Here is a 19,427-nt window from a genome sequence, read left to right on the forward strand (position 1 = left end):
TTCTCTTGGAGTTGATCTTTGAAACGGCGTTCGTGGCAAATTACTCTCTGTAGCTGGTAGCAAATTGCTTTGAGTAGCCTGTCGCGATGGCATCACATCTCCTCTCCGTAAGTGATCTACATGTCGTTTCCATACTCTTCCATCCGTAAGCGTCACAATGTACGACTTAGGCGCTGACCGCTCTGCAATGGTACCAGGCCACCATGTTTGCTCCTTTCTACAATCTTTCACTAGCACTGCCTCACCAGGAAAGAATTCTCTGTATTTGCTGTGCATGTCATAATGGTCTTTCTGCATTGCTTGTTTACCATGTTTACTGATGACTCGTTCTTGCAGATTTGGACGAACTAGCGATAGTCGTGTTCGGATTTCTCGTCCAATAAACAGCTTCGCTGGACTGCATCCTGTTGTTGCGTGTTTGGTAGATCTGTATGTCATTAAGAAGTTGTCCAATCTTTGTTGTATATTCCCTGTAGCTGCGCTGATACCTTTCTTGAATGATTGTACCATTCGTTCAGCAGCTCCGTTGCTAGAGGGTTGATATGGTGATACTCTTATACTTTTTACTCCTTGTTTCTTCAGGAAGTTTTGATATTCTTCGCTCCTGAATTGCGGACCGTTGTCGCTTACGATTTGAAGTGGTAACCCATATCTCGTGAATAATTCTCGTAGCACGTTAACTGTCGCTTGTGCTGTCGTACTCTTCATTAGTATAACTTCTGGCCATTTTGAGTATGCATCTGTAATGACTAGGAAATTTTGTCCATCTTTCTCAGCGAAATCTATATGAACTCGTTGCCATGGTGCTCCAGGCCACATCCAGGGCATCAAAGGTGCTGTTGCTGGCTTGTTTTTCACTTGTTGACAACTGGAACACAGTTTGACCGTCTCTTCAATTTCGTTGTCCATGTTTGGCCACCAAACCCAACTGCGTGCAATCTCCTTCATTCGAACCATACCTGGGTGCGCTGTGTGTAACTCTTGCAGTATATCTTGTTGATACCTTGCTGGAACAATCACTCTTAGGCCCCATAATATGCAATCTTGTTCTACTGAGAGTTCATATTTGCGATTGAAGTAGGGTTTCAAACGTAAATCGTCTACTTCCTGTGGCCATCCAGTTCTAGTAAACTCTAGTACTCTTGACAATACTGGATCACGTTGTGTCGCGTTCTGGATCTCCTTGCTCGTTATTGGTAAATTCTCCAACATCTTGTCTTCTACTCTGAAGATTGCGTCTTCTTCTTTCTCTATCACTGGTAATGGTAGACGTGACAATGCGTCTGCTAGCGTGTTCTGCTTTGCTGGGATGTACTTGATGTCATATGTGAATGCTGAAAGCGTAATAGCCCATCGTTGCAGACGTTGTGCAGCTAATGTTGGTATACCGGTCTTTGGTCCTAGTATTCGTTCCAAAGGCTTGTGGTCAGTCAGAATTGTGAACTTTCTTCCGTAAAGGTACATTCTGAACTTCTTGAGTCCAAACATAATTGCCAAGGCTTCTTTGTCGAGTTGAGCGTAACCCTTCTCATGCTTGTCCAGACTTCGTGATGCATATGCGATAGGTCGTCGTGATCCATCTTCGTAAACATGCATGATCACCGCTCCAACACCGTATGGTGAAGCGTCCGCTGCCAACTCTAACGGCAATCGTGGGTCGTAGTGCGTCAGTATCTTTTCAGATGTCAATATGTTCTTGACTGTCTCAAAAGCTGTCGTGCAAGCGTCTGTCCAGTTCCATGGTTTATCACATAACAGCTCATTCAGTGGATGAATCACCGTAGACAGATGAGGTACGAACTGAGCTTGAAAATTCACCATGCCTAGAAATGATCGCACTTCCGTAACATTCTGCGGTTGTGGTGCGTCCTTGATAGCTTTGATCTTGTGATCCGTAGGTTGAATTCCTTGAGCTGAGATTCTTCTACCCATGTACTCCACTTGCTGTTCCATGAACTTGCATTTCTCTGGTTTTACTCGTAGTCCATACTTCTGCAGTCGTTGAAGTACTTTCTCCAGATTGTGAAGATGTTCTTCGTCGTTTCTTCCTGATACTAAAATGTCATCCATGATGGCACATGTGAAATCCAATCCTGCCAAAGCTTGATCCATGAATCGTTGCCAAATGGCTGGACTCGAGGAAATTCCAAATGGTAACCGTGTATAGCGGAATAATCCCTTCCATGTGGATATTATCACCAATTCTTGAGATTTGTCATCTAACAACATCTGTTGATAAGCACATTTCAAGTCAATTTTGGTAAATTTCTCACCTCCCGCCATCTTGCTGAATACTTCTTCTGGCGTCGGCATTGGAAATTCGTCTGTATGTATCGCTTGGTTGACGCTAACTTTGTAATCTCCACATAATCTCACCGTTCCGTCTTGCTTTGGTATGCAAACCAGGGGTGTCGCCCATTCACTAAAATCTACAGGAACGATTATACCTTCATCTTGCATTCTCTGTAATTCTCTATCTACTGCTGGACGTAGGGCGTACGGTACGGGTCGTGCTTTGTGAAATACTGGAACTGCGTTTTCCTTCACATGAAGTGTTGCTTTCATACCTTTCACTGTACCCAATCCTGGTTGAAATACCTCACTATATTTCTGCTTCAATTCAGGCACCGTGCATGAACTCTTGACACTGTATTGACCTTGTTGTGGAAACAAATTATGCCAGTCTAAGATTATCTCCGCTAGCCAATCTCTACCAAATAATGGTGGTGCATAGCTGTCTGCATCTACAACAACTAATCGAAGTAATCCTGCGTGTTGATCTTGGTACTTTACATCAACATTGATCTCACCTGCCAAGTTCAAAGGTGTACCGGCATAAGCATGTAGTGGACGAGACACTGGTTTCAATGGAAAATTACTGAAATGCTTCAGATAATCCTTGATGTTGACCATTGACGGTCCTGCTCCCGTGTCCAACTCCATCTGTAATTTCACTCCTTCAATTTCCACTGGTAGGAATACTGGTTTTGACGATGTGTAATTTACACTGTCTTGTGCGTTATCTTGTTTGTCGTTATCATGCGTATCGTCTCGTTTGTCGTCACTATCGTCTGTAGTCGTAATGGTGAAAGTAGTGTCACGAAAATCTTCAAATTGTTCATCGTCTTCTGTTACGTAGCGTACTGTGTTTTGTTTTGCATGGTAGCTTGACGTTGCATGACATTCTGATTTCAAATGTCCTACTCGATTACATTTGTAACATGTAAAGTTCTTGTACTTGCATTCATTTGGGGAATGATTATTTAAGCCACACCTGTAACACTTGCGTTTCCCATTGTCGTTAGGTCTGCCGTCTGTGTTGGTTGACTTCCGTTGACCAAATTTGGGTCTAAATCTCCCCCGTCCACTTCCAGAACTTCTGTTGTTACCTCGTCCATGTCCTATTTTGTTTACCGTTGATGGCGTTTTACCGCTGATATCCTTAACATTCTTCGTTGCCTCTTCTTCAGCTATTGCCATGTCTACCGCTTGAGCAAAATTATAATCCTTTGCTTGGGGACCCAACAATTTCTCTATCGTATCTTCAGATCTTAAACCACAAATGAACTGATCTCTTAAATTCTGCTCCAACTGATCACCTTGAAATTCACATGAAGCAATTAACTTCTTCAAGTTGGTAGCATAATCACTGATAGATTGACCAGGTTGTTGTTTACACGATCTGTATCTAAATCTTTCTGCTACTACTGAACGTTGTGGTCTATAATGCTTCTTTAACAGGTCTGCTAATTCCTTGTAGGTCTTACCATGAGGCGGATCTGGGTAGCTGACATCCCGTAAGGTTTTGTAGACATTATTTCCAACGCTACTCAGGAGTATTGCTCTCCTTTTTGGCATCTTATCTTCCGTGTCAGCAATATCCATAGCGATAAAATATTGTGATAATCTATCCAAATAACATTCAATGTCGCCATCCTGATCATTAAACTCCTCAAAAATTGGCCTTCGTGACATCGCGATTGTCGAGTAGATCGTCAATTGGTAAGCTTATCTCTTCGGTGCAAAATTCTGCAGTTACGTCGTGTGTCGTCTGCTCGCGAGTCAAAAGTTCGCGGTCGTAAATCACTGTTTTAAAGTCCCAAAATGTCCGTCGTGCGTTAGCCAAGTTATCCGTAGGTGCTATAACAGTTCTGTCACCTGAAACTTTGCTGTAGGTTCCATAAAAATGATTCTCGTCGCCAATATTATGTATTTAAGGTGGGACTTACCAGAATGGTATAGAGTCCAGTGATTATCAAAAGGTCGAAGGCAACGTCCTGGGCGATATCAGGTCCGTATATAATTAGTAGGGATGGGCGTATCCCAATATACTACAGGTAGTTGTTTATTAACTTCAGAAATTCAAGCCAAATCATTGTTTCTCACGGTTGTTTGATGGCTTGTAAAACTACGTTATGTTTAAGAAAAGGTGAACACTGATGGCGCTATTTGTCTTAAATCGTTTTTCATCTTTACAAGGGGTAAACGCTGGTATAATGGTTTAAAACCATAAGAAAAAGATTAACAAATAGCATAGAAATTTTCAAAAAACTATTTGGCTAAATTAAATTTAAAATTTATGTAAATAGCGCCCTCAATTTGCACACAAAATATACAGTTTATAGAATAAAAAATTACCACAAATTTCATTTCATTTCAATTTTATTTATACACGGAAAAGCCCAGATCAGCCCTTGAGCTGGTCTTCCCTGGGGCCGTGTTGCTATATAAATTTACATGTTACATTACATCATTAATCAAGGATATTAAAAGTAAATGGAAATACAAAACAAGTATAAAAACTATATATGACAAAGTGATATAAATTAAGCATACAAAGCAAGTACAATTGACAAAGTAATAACCAAAAGCAAACATTTAGGCAAAGTTCAATTCATAATTACAGTAAAGCAATCTCCTGAACGCAGCAGGTCTATCACACAACTGTGCTTCAGCTGAGAGATCGTTCCATAGATGCGCACCCCTGTATGAAAGACTGCGTTTCTTAAAGTTATTTGAGGGAAAAGGAACATCAACATTATTTGGATTACGCCTGAGATTATAATTATATTCCTTTTTCTCAAATAACATGCAAATAAAGTGTTTTAAAGAAACGAAAATCTATATATATGTTAAAATGGGTAAAAATATATGTCTTTGTTACTGTTTGATACCTGTTGGTATTGTCCAGGTCTAGAATTGAACATTACATAATCATGATAATGTTTTGTAAGAGAATTTAATAAATGAACAACTGTGTTCTCCAATCCGTATTGATATACGTCACCTCTGGAACAGAGACCATGTTAAGGTTCAGTCTAATTGTAGAGTAAATCCTATATTACCCTTTAAAAGGAGTTCTTTGGCTCTAAGCCCTCGAGATATTCCTACGTTCGAAGACATGTATTTCCAAGATATGTGAGTATAGGAAAATCGGTGAAAACTTACAATTCATATCATTTCATACGACTGTGGAGCAGATGACTCACATAGTCAAGACGCTAGATCTTCATAGCCATATATGTTACGCAGGTAGTGTTGAAACTGAAAAGCGATGGAGATTGATGGACTCCTCCCAATGTGCTATAATTTCCAAAAAGCAATCCAAGCAAGTAGTTTCCCTTGGTTAGGTCGCTGGTCCTAGAGCCCACCATTGATCTCAGATATTTGAAGCTGGTTACATACTTGATATGCTCTCTATACACTTGAACATGTTGAAGTGGTGTCTGTGGCTGTGGGTTGCAGTTGACTCTCATGTACTCGGTTTTGGGTTCGCTGATCATGATATCTAGATGTTCTGCTACTCCTGCTGATCTAAACATTTGCGCATGTACTCGTGAGATGGAAGATTCAACCAAAGCAATGTCGTCAGCAAAATCCAGAACTGGACTGATGACAATGTGTTACTACATCACAGTCGGTAACCTCTATTGTATTCTTCATCGGGTAGTACAAAGAACAAGAATGATGCAAGAACATTCCCCGATGGATACTTGAAACGGTTCTGAGATGTTGCCATCCACTATAACATCACTCTCGGAATTGTTGTAAAGTACACCTAAATAGCATTGACCAAGAGCACTGGAATACAGTAGTGTCGGAGAATTGAGAACATGACGCTCCTAGTTGATTTAATCAAAAGCCTTTTTGAAATCAGGAGGAGTATGTGTTGCAAATACTTCAACACAGAATGTGTATGTTGACGGCTTCACTGCCACCTTGGAGTACTAGTTCTGGGGTAATCGCACAATCCAAATTTTTGGAGCTTTGTTGCTCTTCATGCGCTGGGTGGGTTCTCTCATTTACTCAACAGAAGGTTAGGTGGCTCACCTGCATGGGCGGCTCACCACAGATGGGTATATCCTGATCAATATAGGCATGGAATATCTCATCATAGTGATCCATTTTTGAGCAAGGTGGAAAACTAGGCAACTCTCTCCCGGCAGATCTTCTGTTCTTACACTTGAATTGTCGCACTTGCAAACAATCTTTCGGTTGTACTTTTGCATGGTTTCCCGTTTGTGGTTCGAAGACTGGTTCATGCGATGATCAGAATCCAGCTCCACAGAGTTCGCGGCTCTACAATTCCTTAATGAGTTCCCCCACTCTACTTCCTGTTGATAAGGCACTACATTTTGTGTGGAGTCTTGTCTCCTGGGTGCATTCAGTTCCCAGATTCAGATCCAAAGGCGATTTGGATGCGCGATGCGGAAATCTTGTTTGCGCTGGTCGAAACTCAAGTTCTCGGCAATCTCAAGTTCTAGACGCGCTGCTCAAGTTCTAGACGCGCTGCTCAAAACTTCATTTATATCCACGGATGAATCAGTAATTGGCCTAAAAAGAAGTGCAGTGAACTTGACACGGACACGTTACGTTATTAAGGTTTTATCTGTCTGATATGTTTTCATAAATTGAAAGGCATGTGAAATTATTCAGCGTATTGTAACTGAACAACTGAGTCAGTTGCATGCTTAACTTAGTTTTGGTACAATTGTGATCATCAAACCATGACAATGGAAATATACTATGGCCTGATCCTGACCTTGTCTCTGCTACTGTACTCTCTATTTTATATCTAGATATAGTTTTTTTTTTATATCTATAGGAGATATATAAAATGCACACACTGACTTTAAAAAGGCACGTTGTTTGGCGCTATTTCTCTTATCTTTTAGTTTTGGATATATAAAAAAAAGGCTGCTGGTAAAGCTCACGATTAACACGTTGCCGAAGAAAAAGGGGCTATATGCTTCACAAGTGTGTGTGACCCCCGGACCAAAGGCATGTAGACAATTTTACTTAGCATACAGTCATAACGTTACCGATACTATTCAGGATAATTCATTAAACGTATGCCGGCCGGGACTATTTGACTCACAATAACACTGCCAGCTAAGCTTGTTCACTGCTTTTTATCGCTGTATATCTTATAATCAAAATTCACTATCTCTGCAATTATTCTGATGGCCAGATTGACACTTTCCTGGGCTGAAAATATACCTGTCAATTAAGCTGAAGATATCTGTTTCTATAGTGTTTTACCTGTCAAGAACACTCGATAAAGTTTAAGTATTCACACACAAGAGTCTGCAGTCTGCAGATTTTTTCTCTCTTAACCATTGTAATTATATGCAGCACCCGGCGCACGTGATTCGGATTGTGTACATGTATTCATTATACTTTTTTACTACATACTGCACGTAAACAAAACAAACGGAACATAGAGGAAGCTACTACACACCGTGCCGGTTCACATATTTTTGATCATTAACAGATATATTGCGAATAATTCCTTGTACATTGGTAAGTATAACTGTATTTATTTACACGCATGGATTTGTAAGATATCATGGAATATACACACAATATAATCCTGATAAGATTCCTTTTTAGAGAAATCGATTTCCAGGATAATTTGTATAAACACTACAGTCGCCAGTCGACGACATTTTTCATCTTCTCAATAATAACATTCATGATATTAAGTGTAAAGTACTATATTTTAATAATGCTCTTTCAGTTTCAGTTAATCCACATCAAATTTTACCGCAGTATAAATTATTGTTGCTGCACTGGCAATCTGCCGTGTTCATACACGAAATAATACTGCGCTTTAGTTAATGAAATTGTATCTGCTTCCTTAGCCGGCTACGTAGGGAATATAGTAGAGGCATGGCAGGGGTGTGTTTGGAGGTGTGTTCCCGGGGGTGTGACGTCCTTTTTGTCGTAAATTTCATCGGTAAAATGATAAAATCATGTTTTCATGTCGGTTAAATTTTGTATTTGCAGTTAGACAAAAACATTATGCACACCAGTCACCCTGGTAAATAAAGATAATCTCTTGTGGATATGTAGTTTTCAGTTGAAATGGACAGGGATGCGCAAACCCGACAGCCAATATAGAATGTCTGTGACGCCACTAACACTGTAAACTAACGTCGCGTCGGACTGGTATATAGGCTAAATTATTAATTACATTAATGTCGTACCGGCCGGCTTATATAAATATTATTGTTTTCTCCTTAATAAGAATCCAGTATGTCGGGAAAGTATAAGTAATAATATAACAGTTTATGTGGGACAGTATTCGGACCATTTATTGTACTTGCCTGAATGGCTATTTAATGGTTCCACTTGGAGTCGATTGCAGAGTAGTAAACTACCAGAAATTAAGAAAATGGAATACCTATTGCTTTATATTGCCTGTGTTTATTCTCCAACCACCATATATCTCTTTTGGGGTTGGTTCATACAGCTATACTGTTATTATACTGCAGAAAACTTTCCCCATGGTATGGGGACCAGGAAAAATATAAAGAACAGTGTACACCATATAATAGCTCCCTTTATTTTTAGTTTAGATTTGGCGAGAAAATAATGTCAAATTTGAACCATTGTAGAAGATGATAACACAATCTTCGATTTGATTATGCTGTCGCTTATCGCAAACTCAAGTACACACACTGTTTGATTCTAAACGTCTGAAGAAGATAACAACCCGAGGATGAGATAGGAGATAATAAATTGAGCACATTGGATTGATTTGAATTTGTTATTACCTAAAGCATTGTTGAGTTCAGTCTCGGGAGTTCAGTTTTGAAAGATACATTCTGCAATACTAGCTTAATGCAATGTTCAGAAGATTATATTGAAATCGAGGTAGTTCTTGTTAAGAAAAGATAAATTATTATCCACAGGTGCATGGTGACCCAAGTTTTGACATAAAGTCGTGCTTGCACTATTATACTTTTATAGGTACCCCGGCAGGTACTAGTATTTAATAGATCGTATTTAAACTAAAAGACGATACTTGGACGCTTTTAGCTGACTCACTCTGTTTATAAATATTTGTTTGTTTACAGCATCATTTGGTATGTCACTCTCTTACTTTGCTTATTTACTTACCTGCTTTTTATAAGTTTCTTAAAATATATTAAACATTAACAGTTGTCATCACGGTCATGGTTATTTTGCTTGCATTCTATGACATGTTGTTGGTATACAGATGTTGTTACCCCGGGTGTTGTTATTAGTAACGTTGTTTTTAATATACTTAAAGTGTACTTTCTTTACCATGTTTTGATCATTTTTGATGTGAAGAAGAACAGTGCAATGTTCGAAACCATGTTTACAACGAAAACATGATGGTTTTTATGTTAACAAACATGACTTATGAGATATTCATTGATAAAGTCTAACTGTATCCATGATTAGTATTCCAATCTATGGTATTGCTTACACAAACGTAATGATGTAAGGTATTGACTTACGCATATAAAGGCATATCTAATATATGCCGACAATAGTATCAGTTTAGATGTCTGCACTGATCTTGTGAATTTTACAGGTCGAACAATCAGGTTTCCTCCGCTTGTTCAGTTGTTCTACATTGTACTTGTTCGACACGCATTTAAGTTGATTTAACAACGAAGAAGAGATTATTTATAGGGTTAGTGTTGTCGAACAAACGAAAGTCGTCCGAACAAGCTGCCATTGCAGTAGGTTGAATTTGGTTCCAAAGATCTAGCAACATAAAATTGAAATACTGAAGAACTTGAAATTGAACTCGACTACGACACCATTTATATTTTAGCATGTAAAATAACCGTATCTTGTGGAGCCTTGATGCAATTAAGAAAATTATTAATGCTGAACTGGCGCACTGTTGATTTCTTGAATTTGTGTGCAATTGTACGACTGTACAATGTACTTGATCTTGTACATTTTGTAAGAAGGCTGATTTTTGGTCAAAAACTAAACAATAATAAACGGCAGCAACGTGTGTACTTGACCTTCCAGAACCACAACCCCAATCCTATAGCCCCAGGCCAAGTATAAATACCGGTTGTTCAATTTACCATTTACAGGTGGTTAGTTATACTTGGAAAGTCGAGACTCAACAACTTTCCTGGTTTACTGTTAATAGCTAATGTAAACATCTCAAAAAATTAACTAACCCCCATTAAATAATGGCCATTATTCAAAACCGGGCGATTGTATTACAAATCTGTCAAATGCGTTGGAAGCAGAATTTATTTCTGCACATTTTGACACCTCATTTGTAGCAATTGAGTAAATATTGACGTCACATCGTACATTTAAATCAATGTAACCCAAGATTTGAAAGTTGAGTAAATTCTATTGATTTGTATTCAGTATATTAAATGGAATGAGATCTGTGTAATGATATCTGAGTGTTTTTGTATTGTTGTAAGTGCAACTTTCAAATCTGGACCTCACTACATTAAATTGACCGGTGTTCATTGTTTTCTGGGCTATCGTATCAAATGAGGTGTCAAAATGCGCAGAAATAAATTCTTACTTCCAACGCATTTTACAGATTTGCAATACAATAGCCCGTTTTTTTAATAATGGCTATTATTTAAGGGGGGTTAGTTACTTTTTTTGAGATGTTTATATTAATCTAATATGCTTTGCCTATCTATTAAAAATGTTGCATTCATATATTTTTCATATTTATATATATATACAAAAGACATTCAATTTGTAAATTTGAGAAAGTTTGATGCAGCATTTTATAAGATGGGTAAATAACCTGTTTTAAAAGCATATATGTATAGGCCTACTGTACAACAAATATCATATCATATGCTTTTGTTTTAGGGTACAATTCCGGGGGAACAAAACCTGAACAAAACAACATGTATCTAATACGCCATACTGACATGACAGTATTATACAAAAATATATTCGTATCTGCATGGGAAATATACATCATGCATGCACGATCATATCTGCAAGAATCGACATTCCATGCATGGTGGGTTAATTGGCGGGATCGGGAGTAGCCATTTTGTTCTTGGTAAATGGAATATGACGGAGGGAGGGAATCACAGACATTACATGCCGAAGGAAAAATAAGCAATTACTTCACATACACTGAACGAACAATTTCTCGTGAAGTGTGTGTTTGTTTTTTATTTGTAGAGTATTTATAGAGTAAATTGATTTTCTGTTTGCTTGAATCACGGCTGTGTTTGAATAGTGGAAACCGGTTCTACATCGATTTAACTATGTTATATCCTTGAGATAATTGCACGTAAACAAAATTATACATCCCTCATAAATACGCTTTTATTGACCTGATTACGCAGACACATCAGTGGCAGCATTATAACGTGTCTTACAGCCTCTAGCTTGCGTGGTATTGGGCCGTATTATGGAAATGGAGCCCTCGCGTGCATTGCACATGTGAAGTTCAACTCAAATGTCAAGCATTTTCTGAACGAATCCAACTGAGAGTATAGCGTAAGCCCCTGACGCGTGACGTCATCAGATTCTTTCAAGTCTGAAACGGGGGTCAACCGGTCATTTAGAAACCGGGTTACCAATTCCACAATGAAAACATTGGATGGCTAAAAATAAATAAAGGTATTGTTATGTTATTTTTTAGTGTAGATGCAGAGTGCTCAGGCAGCATGCAGCGGTGCAAAACCAACCAAATTTAAGGTTACGCTCTATTTTCGTCCTATCCATCCATTGTTTTTAATAGAATCCCTATACTCATTTTAATATTTTTTTATTCCGCAGCTTGAATGATGTGACGCACTGTTCATTTTCACTAAGTTTATATTCTTGGACCCTGACAATCCTATCAAATGGGTAGTTTATTTTTTTTTGCGTAATTATAGAGGGCCATAAATCTAAGACTACAATATTTGTGTATACCCTTCATTGCAAATTCGGACGTTTCGTCCAATTTGTATTTTCGGGCTACCGACCAGAGCCCGAATTTACCACACAGAGACAGTGTCCTATACTATTGAACATTGTAATTATATATAGGCACAGCCAAGGATCATTACATCAGGATGTGACAATTGGTCATTAACATGTGTCTAATTGTTATTTAAATAGCATATTGTTATTAAAATGATGTAGTGACCTTGCTTGAGGGCGCTAATATCTGCAGGCAGAGCAGAGCTTGGCTCGAATTCTATGTTGGGTTAAATAGCAATGCACAATTGGCTTTCCATAGTGTAGCATTTCGTTATGTAACCGTTCAATTTATTTGGTGTAAACTTCCAAGTATTGTATGTGACTTTTTTTACATCTAAAGTGCCGAGCTCGGGTGAAATCTAGCTAAATATGGTAGTGTCTAATTCTGCTTTATAACTCGTTTGCATGATAGAATTAGCTTCTATTAAAAATATTGATAGAGGTGCAGCAAACCACGATTTATAGATAAATAATCGAGTATACAGTGTAGATATGACAATTACCTACATGTAAAAAAAACCAGCCGCGAATCTTAAACTGCAGGCCCACACGACTTCCCTGGAATCTCGGCCACTGCAACCTGTGACCTAAAGTCAGACGTCCATAAATTGTGGTTCATTGGTGCTTTACTCTGACACCTTAGTCAATATTGGGTGATTTTCTTTACCTACTTATAAAAATCAATAATTCGTGCCGGGATTCAAGTACCGTTGTGTTTGATAAGTGCAGATTGATATTTTTTCACATGATGACACGAATACGAACATACAGACAAATATGGCGCCATATTGCTGGAAGGTCACGTGAGGATCAAAGGTTTTTGACACTTCAAATACTCACTTGTATTTCATATCTTATACCTGTCATGCATTTTCTTCGTATTATTGACAGTAAGTAAGCTACCCTTTCTTCCGACCTTTCTGCATATACGGTACAATTACAAACTCTTCCAACTGCAAGCGGAGGTCTTGGGTTCAATCATCTCTAAATTCCATCCAGTTATTGCTCTTTCAAACTTTTATACTTCCATCATGTATTTACCAGTACTTAACCCATGAAGATATCAGTCATTGTAATTGGACTGATATGTCTTCATGGGTCTTCACGCATCTTTTGCCATGCACAAATAACATACACATTGCATCCATAGTCAATATCTAGCTCGAGAGTTAAAGGTCGCATAAACGGCTATGTGAGTGGTCTGTGACCACAGCAATGTCTAGTTCTATCTTGATTCTGTGATTAGTTTCATCTCATTTACTTTCGCCACGGTTTCACCTCATTTGCTGGTCCTACATTGTGATGATGTATGATGTTGTTAACAGGCACGTTTTTTAAAAGGTTCGAGTTCATACAGCAACATTTTCGATTTTCATTTTCTAAATCAATATATTATTGAAAAATAACACAAGTTTGATGTTATGCAAAAGTCCATTCTACAAATATACTGAAAAAACTTGCTTAATTTATATTGTTGTTAATGAGTTAATGTACGTTTTACAAAAGTGGTGTTGTTTTAGCCTTCTTTATAACTCAAGAACCATAGGACCTACAAAAGTATATCTGTGATATTTGGATTCTTCTATACACACTCGCTATAATGAAATGGTCAATGCAATTTTTGCCAAAGCTCAACCATTCGTAAGATGCTGTGAACCTCCAAATCGCAACCATTTAAACTAGTTGCTAACCATTTTCGTTCCCATTTTCATCAGAGTAATAATAATCATAGACAGTGGAATATTGTGTCAATGGATGGAATAATCTAGTCTTGCAATTAAATGTCTGCACGTGATAAACGACGAGTGACGGAGACACCGGGCGCATCATACCGATCGGGTTTCCCTGATGAATGTCGGTCATGTCACGTGAAAGATAACTCCAGCTTCCGTGTGGGCCTCTTTTCGGTTGTGGGATGTATCAGTTGACGTACTAACCAGTAACGAATGGAAGTACTTCCATAAGTTTATAGGGGTGGTATAATAGGGGGCAACTGTTTTTGGCAAAATTCAGAGGGGCCACGCATTTGTAGTAAGTCAACAGGGGGTTAAGGGATTTTTATCTTTTCCATATTATGGCCTAAAAATGGCAGTCCTTTAACTTCACTTTGGGTGAAACTCCAACAATTCATCTTAGTTCAAACAAAAATGAATGTCTTTAGCTCCACAGCCTATAATTTGGCCCAATTTTAGATCACATAGAACATGGTTAGCAAAATATGCTGGTAGATTTTTAGTTCAGAAGCTCCTATTTTGCCCAAGAATCAGTTCTCAGTTCTCAAAGTTCGGCACTTTACGCCGCACACCCTTACCAAAATTAAAGTTAAAGTACCCCCTTCTCCCAGAGCACAATGTCCTGCTCGCTCACATGATTTGACAATTTTGGGTTTTACAATGTAGGTTTTCTAAAGTCTGGCATGTGTAAAAACAGAAGGAGAGGGTAACGTCGAAAGGGGGGAAGGATATTTTGGAACGTTGAAAAGCCGGAAGACAAAGCCATTTTGACAGAAGACCATATTGAGAATTTACCCCTGACGTATAATTATTGCACAGACCCTAACGTGACCTTTGTAGCTCTTTGTCTTTGTCTGATCATCACTGATGGAAGACAAAATGGCACGTAGCATTATGACGTATCCAACTCCGGGTCAAATATGCACCTGACCTAACCACGCTAACTCCAATCAAGGGGTACTTTTGACCCCGTAAGGGTTGAATTCTCGACCGGGATTCTTGAGAGGTGATATGATCTGTCTACATGGGCTGAAGCATTGTTGGATCAAAACATGACCTAATTTCAGTTCGGTTCATGAGTTGATTTATACGTCTATTAATCCCAAATTTAAGAGAAGACATGGACGTTTTAGTGAACCACATATATTGGCACAGTGTTCCAATATGATAACTGTTATAGTGAACTCCTTTCATGGAACATTATTCTGGGCTTACTAGGGGACGGTTACCATGGGTTACAACACCACCAACAAATTACAACAATGGCTAGATCGCTGCTGGAGGAGTCTTGCGGTCGGCTACAACATGCTATACAAGAGGATGATATCTGTATACAACCTCAACTTTTTGTTTACAATAATGTTTTGTATACTTTCTACTATCCTATAGAATTGTTTTAAAGAAAGCGCAAACTGCGCACAAAAAAGTATCAATAAACTTGGAAGATAGCATGATTGGGTTGATTGGGTACTTTTGTGTTTAAAGCAAACTCAAGACCGTTTGAATGTGGGCGAAGGCCACACCGCACACAGCAGCCATCGCTAAACAACTTCCTGGATCAAGTGGGTATGGCTAGATTGGCATTCAAGGAGTAAGATCTCAAATCTTTATGGGGCACGAAGATATTAAACGCTGGGTACTAAGATAACGCTGGGTACTAAATTAACGTTCAATAATTACCAAGTTACCAATGTCAACAATATTAAAGCAATGAGGAAGAAAATGAAACAAAATCAATAAAGATTAACTTCCGAAAATGCTGATTTTTTTTCTTCAAATTTGAATCGCCTATTCCATAGGTATAGCAGCAAATCCAAAGAGGTAAGATATTGCATGTACATGTTTTGGAAAGCAACGTATCCAGGCTTTTATCCTATTTTCCCCAGTTTTCTTATCAATTTCTGTTACTAAGTATTTCATTTGTTCTGATTTCTTTGAGTGCCTTTCTCTTTCCCTTTGTCATGAACATGATGAAACACTGCTATTCACCATAAACCAAAATATATTATTATTATTGACTTGGTGTTGAACGTTCTATATTATAAAGTGTTATCTTCGTGTTCCATAAAGATTTGAGATCTGGGCTCCTTGAATGCCAGTCTATCCATACGCTTTTGGACCAGGAAGTTGATTAGCGATGGCTGCTGTGTGTGGTGTGGCCTCCTTCGCCCATCAATGCTCCTACATGTTTAACATCTACTTGAAGTGGTATATCCCAAAAGGTGTTAAATATGTTGTAGCATAAAGATGCCCTCTATTGAAAACATAAATGTACGTAATAACGTAATTATTATTTAGTTTTAAAAGTATGGGCTCTCTAGTTCCATGTGTGAAATATTACGTGTTGTGCTTAGCTGAGACGAATATAGGTATATTCGTCTCAGGTGCTTAGTTGCGTTTTGTTTTTTAAATTGTATATACAGACAGTATTATGTTAATGTTTACGTCTGGGTACAAAAGTTTATTGCACTTTAATGTGATAGATGTGATGCTGAGTTCTATATGATATAGCCGCAGCTTGCAGGAATGAGCTGACGTACGACGATAGGAATACGTATATTAATATGTCGTGAAACCGTAAGCGAGCAAATAATAATAGGAATGTTTAAACAGATGTCAGAACACGAAAATATGCAGGATTGAAAAAAGGGTGTGTCGACGGTGTGGCGGAGGCGTAGATCACATAATATCTACTAATTGTACAGGGTGTCTGAAACTGAAACAAAACACTCTGGTCTCAAAAGGTCGCTTTCCTCTCCTCTCCTCTCCTCTCCTCTCCTCTCCTCTCCTCTCCTCCCCCCCCTTCCTTTCCTTCCCTTCCCTCCCCTCCCCTCCCTTCCTTTTCCTTTTCCTTTTCCTTTTCCCTTCCCCTTCCCCTTCCCCTTCCCCTTTTTCTGTTTTTCTTTTTTCTTTTCTTTGTACAAGCGACGCGACATGTGTATATACTATAGAATTATGTTCCCAGCAAACACAAAACGTTTTCGACATCATTCGCAAAAGGTTATAAAAGGTTGTCAGAAAACGTTTAAATGTCGGGTTATATAAAGGGTATATTAAGAGTATAAAACGTTTTCATAACCTTAAAAACATTTTTGATAATCTACTGCTCAGCAAACAAAAATGTTTTATAGAAAATGTTTAAATGGCGGGTTAATATATAAAGGGTATAAAAACGTTTTAATAACATTCCAAAAACATTCTTGAAAACTTGATACAAAACATTCTAAACAAGATGTTATTTTGGGGTTGAAAAAATATTTTGCGAAAAATGTTTGCCCAAAATATTTTCAATAACGTTTTAAAAACGTTTTCATGATCTTTATATAACCCGACATTTAAATGTTATTAAAAGGTTTTGAATAAAACATTATAAGAACATTTCTGTGTTTGCTGGGTTCAAATATTTTAACATGATGTTATTTAAGTATTGACACAATATTTGGCAAAAATGTTTGCAAAAATAGTTTACAATGACATTTTTTGAAAACATTTAAAAATATTGTTGTAGTGTGTTTTCATACAAAACGTTTTAAAACGTTATCATGACCTTTATATAACCCGACATTTTAATGTTATTAAAACGTTTTTACCTACACCAAAAGCCAAAATATAACTTATTTAAAACGTTTTTAAAACGTTTTTGTGTTTGCTGGTTATTGCCTAAGGCCAATTACAATTGATCCTTAGTTTCCTGTTTCCCTCGCGCGTCCAAAATCAAGAATGGAAAAATATTTAATTATTTAATTTTTATTTAGGTATTTTCATCTTTTAATTGACTTTGTAATTACTTTTATTTGCTAATATCTGTTTTTGATCATCTCAACTTTGATTATGAATATAAAACAAGAACATTGTAGGATCCCCTACTAATATTAATGTAAAAAATCAATTATAAAGGTAAAATAATTAAATCCGTAGTCTTAGTCAAAATGACCAAATGGATGTTGATAATAGTCACGACCACATTTTCAAAATAAAGAAAGTAATAGATAATTAACAATTAATAATTAAAAGTCGCCTCGTCCTTTATTTTCAAACTTGAAACAGGAAACTAAGAATTAATTGTGAAGGGCCTAACTTGTCTACTTTGCTTGTCAAATATGATGCAAAAAAGGGGGAAATCCATGCATAAAACACAATTGTTCAAAATCCCTAATATCGTTTATTGTCCGTTATAATATCACAGTAAAGTTGGATAAACAAATTGCATCACGTGAATTATTTTGTAATCTTAGTTTTAAGCTAACATTGATTTTAATTTGGGTGTTGGTATACCTATTGCCAAATTGGGTATACATTACGGCAGCAAAAGTTTTATTCTGTCTAAAAAGTAACAAACTCCAAAAACAAACGTCGATTTCCATTCTGCTTGATTTTAATTTCAACATATGGCATAAAGAGAAACATGTGACGGAGTGACTGTAATCGGGTGTCAAAGTTAAGGGCTGGGGTATGAACGTTTGGACAGTATTTATTTTGGGACATCAGAGCACATCAGACATATCGAATTGCATTCTGAATACGAAGAATGTCATTCTGATATCAAATAATTTTGATTTTTGAAATTCGCAATTTAATACACATTTTATGGCAAATCATTAAAAATTGATATTTTGATATTTAACACTAATAACAGTACTTGAAGTAAACTTTATAAATCTGATGATTTATACTTAAAGTGTATGTAGGTGGGATGAAAAGCCGACGATCAGTTGAAAATTTTGACCTTTCGTATTGAAGATATGGATTTTTTTTTCCCAAAACACCAAAAAAATTGGAGTTTTTGGAAAAAATCCATATCTTCAATATGAAAGGTCAACATTTTCAATTGACCGTCGGCTTTTCCTCCCTGCTACATACACTTTAAAGGGGCATTTCGTGATCCACAGCCTCATCCCCCCACTTTTCCCAAAAAAATTGAGATTTTTACACCACTGGATACCTCTGGCTACATAATGTTTATGTACCAAATATTTCTTGCAGATTAATTCGTTTAGCAAAAATATCGTTAAATTTGAATTTCGTTCTGGTGCACCAGAACGAAATTACAACACATTGTCTATGGAGCAGTGTAATACACATAATCATGCATAACTCGCAAACGCAAAATCGGAATCAACTGAAATTTTGGAAATAAGCTTTTTCGTGGATATCTACTGAAAATGTCATAAAAAGAGGATGCTAGGATCACGAAATCCTCCTTTAAGAATATATCATTAGATTTATATAATTTACTTCGAGGACTGTTATATATCAAAAATTTGAAAAATATCAAATTTTTATAATTTGTCATAAAATTTGTATTATATTGTGATTTTCAAAAATGAAAATTATTTGATATCAGAAAGACATGCTTCGTATTCAGAATGCAATTCGATAGGTCCGAGGTGCTCTCATGTCCCACAAAAAATACTGTCGAAACGCAATAAACGCTCATTTTAGATCCCTTAATAT

General features: G+C 37.4%; 1 protein-coding gene across 1 annotated transcript in view; it reads left to right on the forward strand.

Annotated features, from left to right (window-relative positions):
* The first annotated feature begins 7,675 nt into the window (after window positions 1–7,675).
* LOC140154967 (protein unc-93 homolog A-like) overlaps window positions 7,676–19,427 on the forward strand; it is a 36,867-nt gene continuing 25,115 nt past the window's right edge. Inside the window, 1 exon segment of the mRNA XM_072177629.1 lies at window positions 7,676–7,803. The gene's annotated coding sequence lies outside the window, so the exon portion shown is untranslated.

This window comes from Amphiura filiformis, chromosome 6 (genome assembly GCF_039555335.1).
Source record: "Amphiura filiformis chromosome 6, Afil_fr2py, whole genome shotgun sequence".
In the NCBI taxonomy this organism is placed as follows: Eukaryota; Metazoa; Echinodermata; class Ophiuroidea; order Amphilepidida; family Amphiuridae; genus Amphiura; species Amphiura filiformis.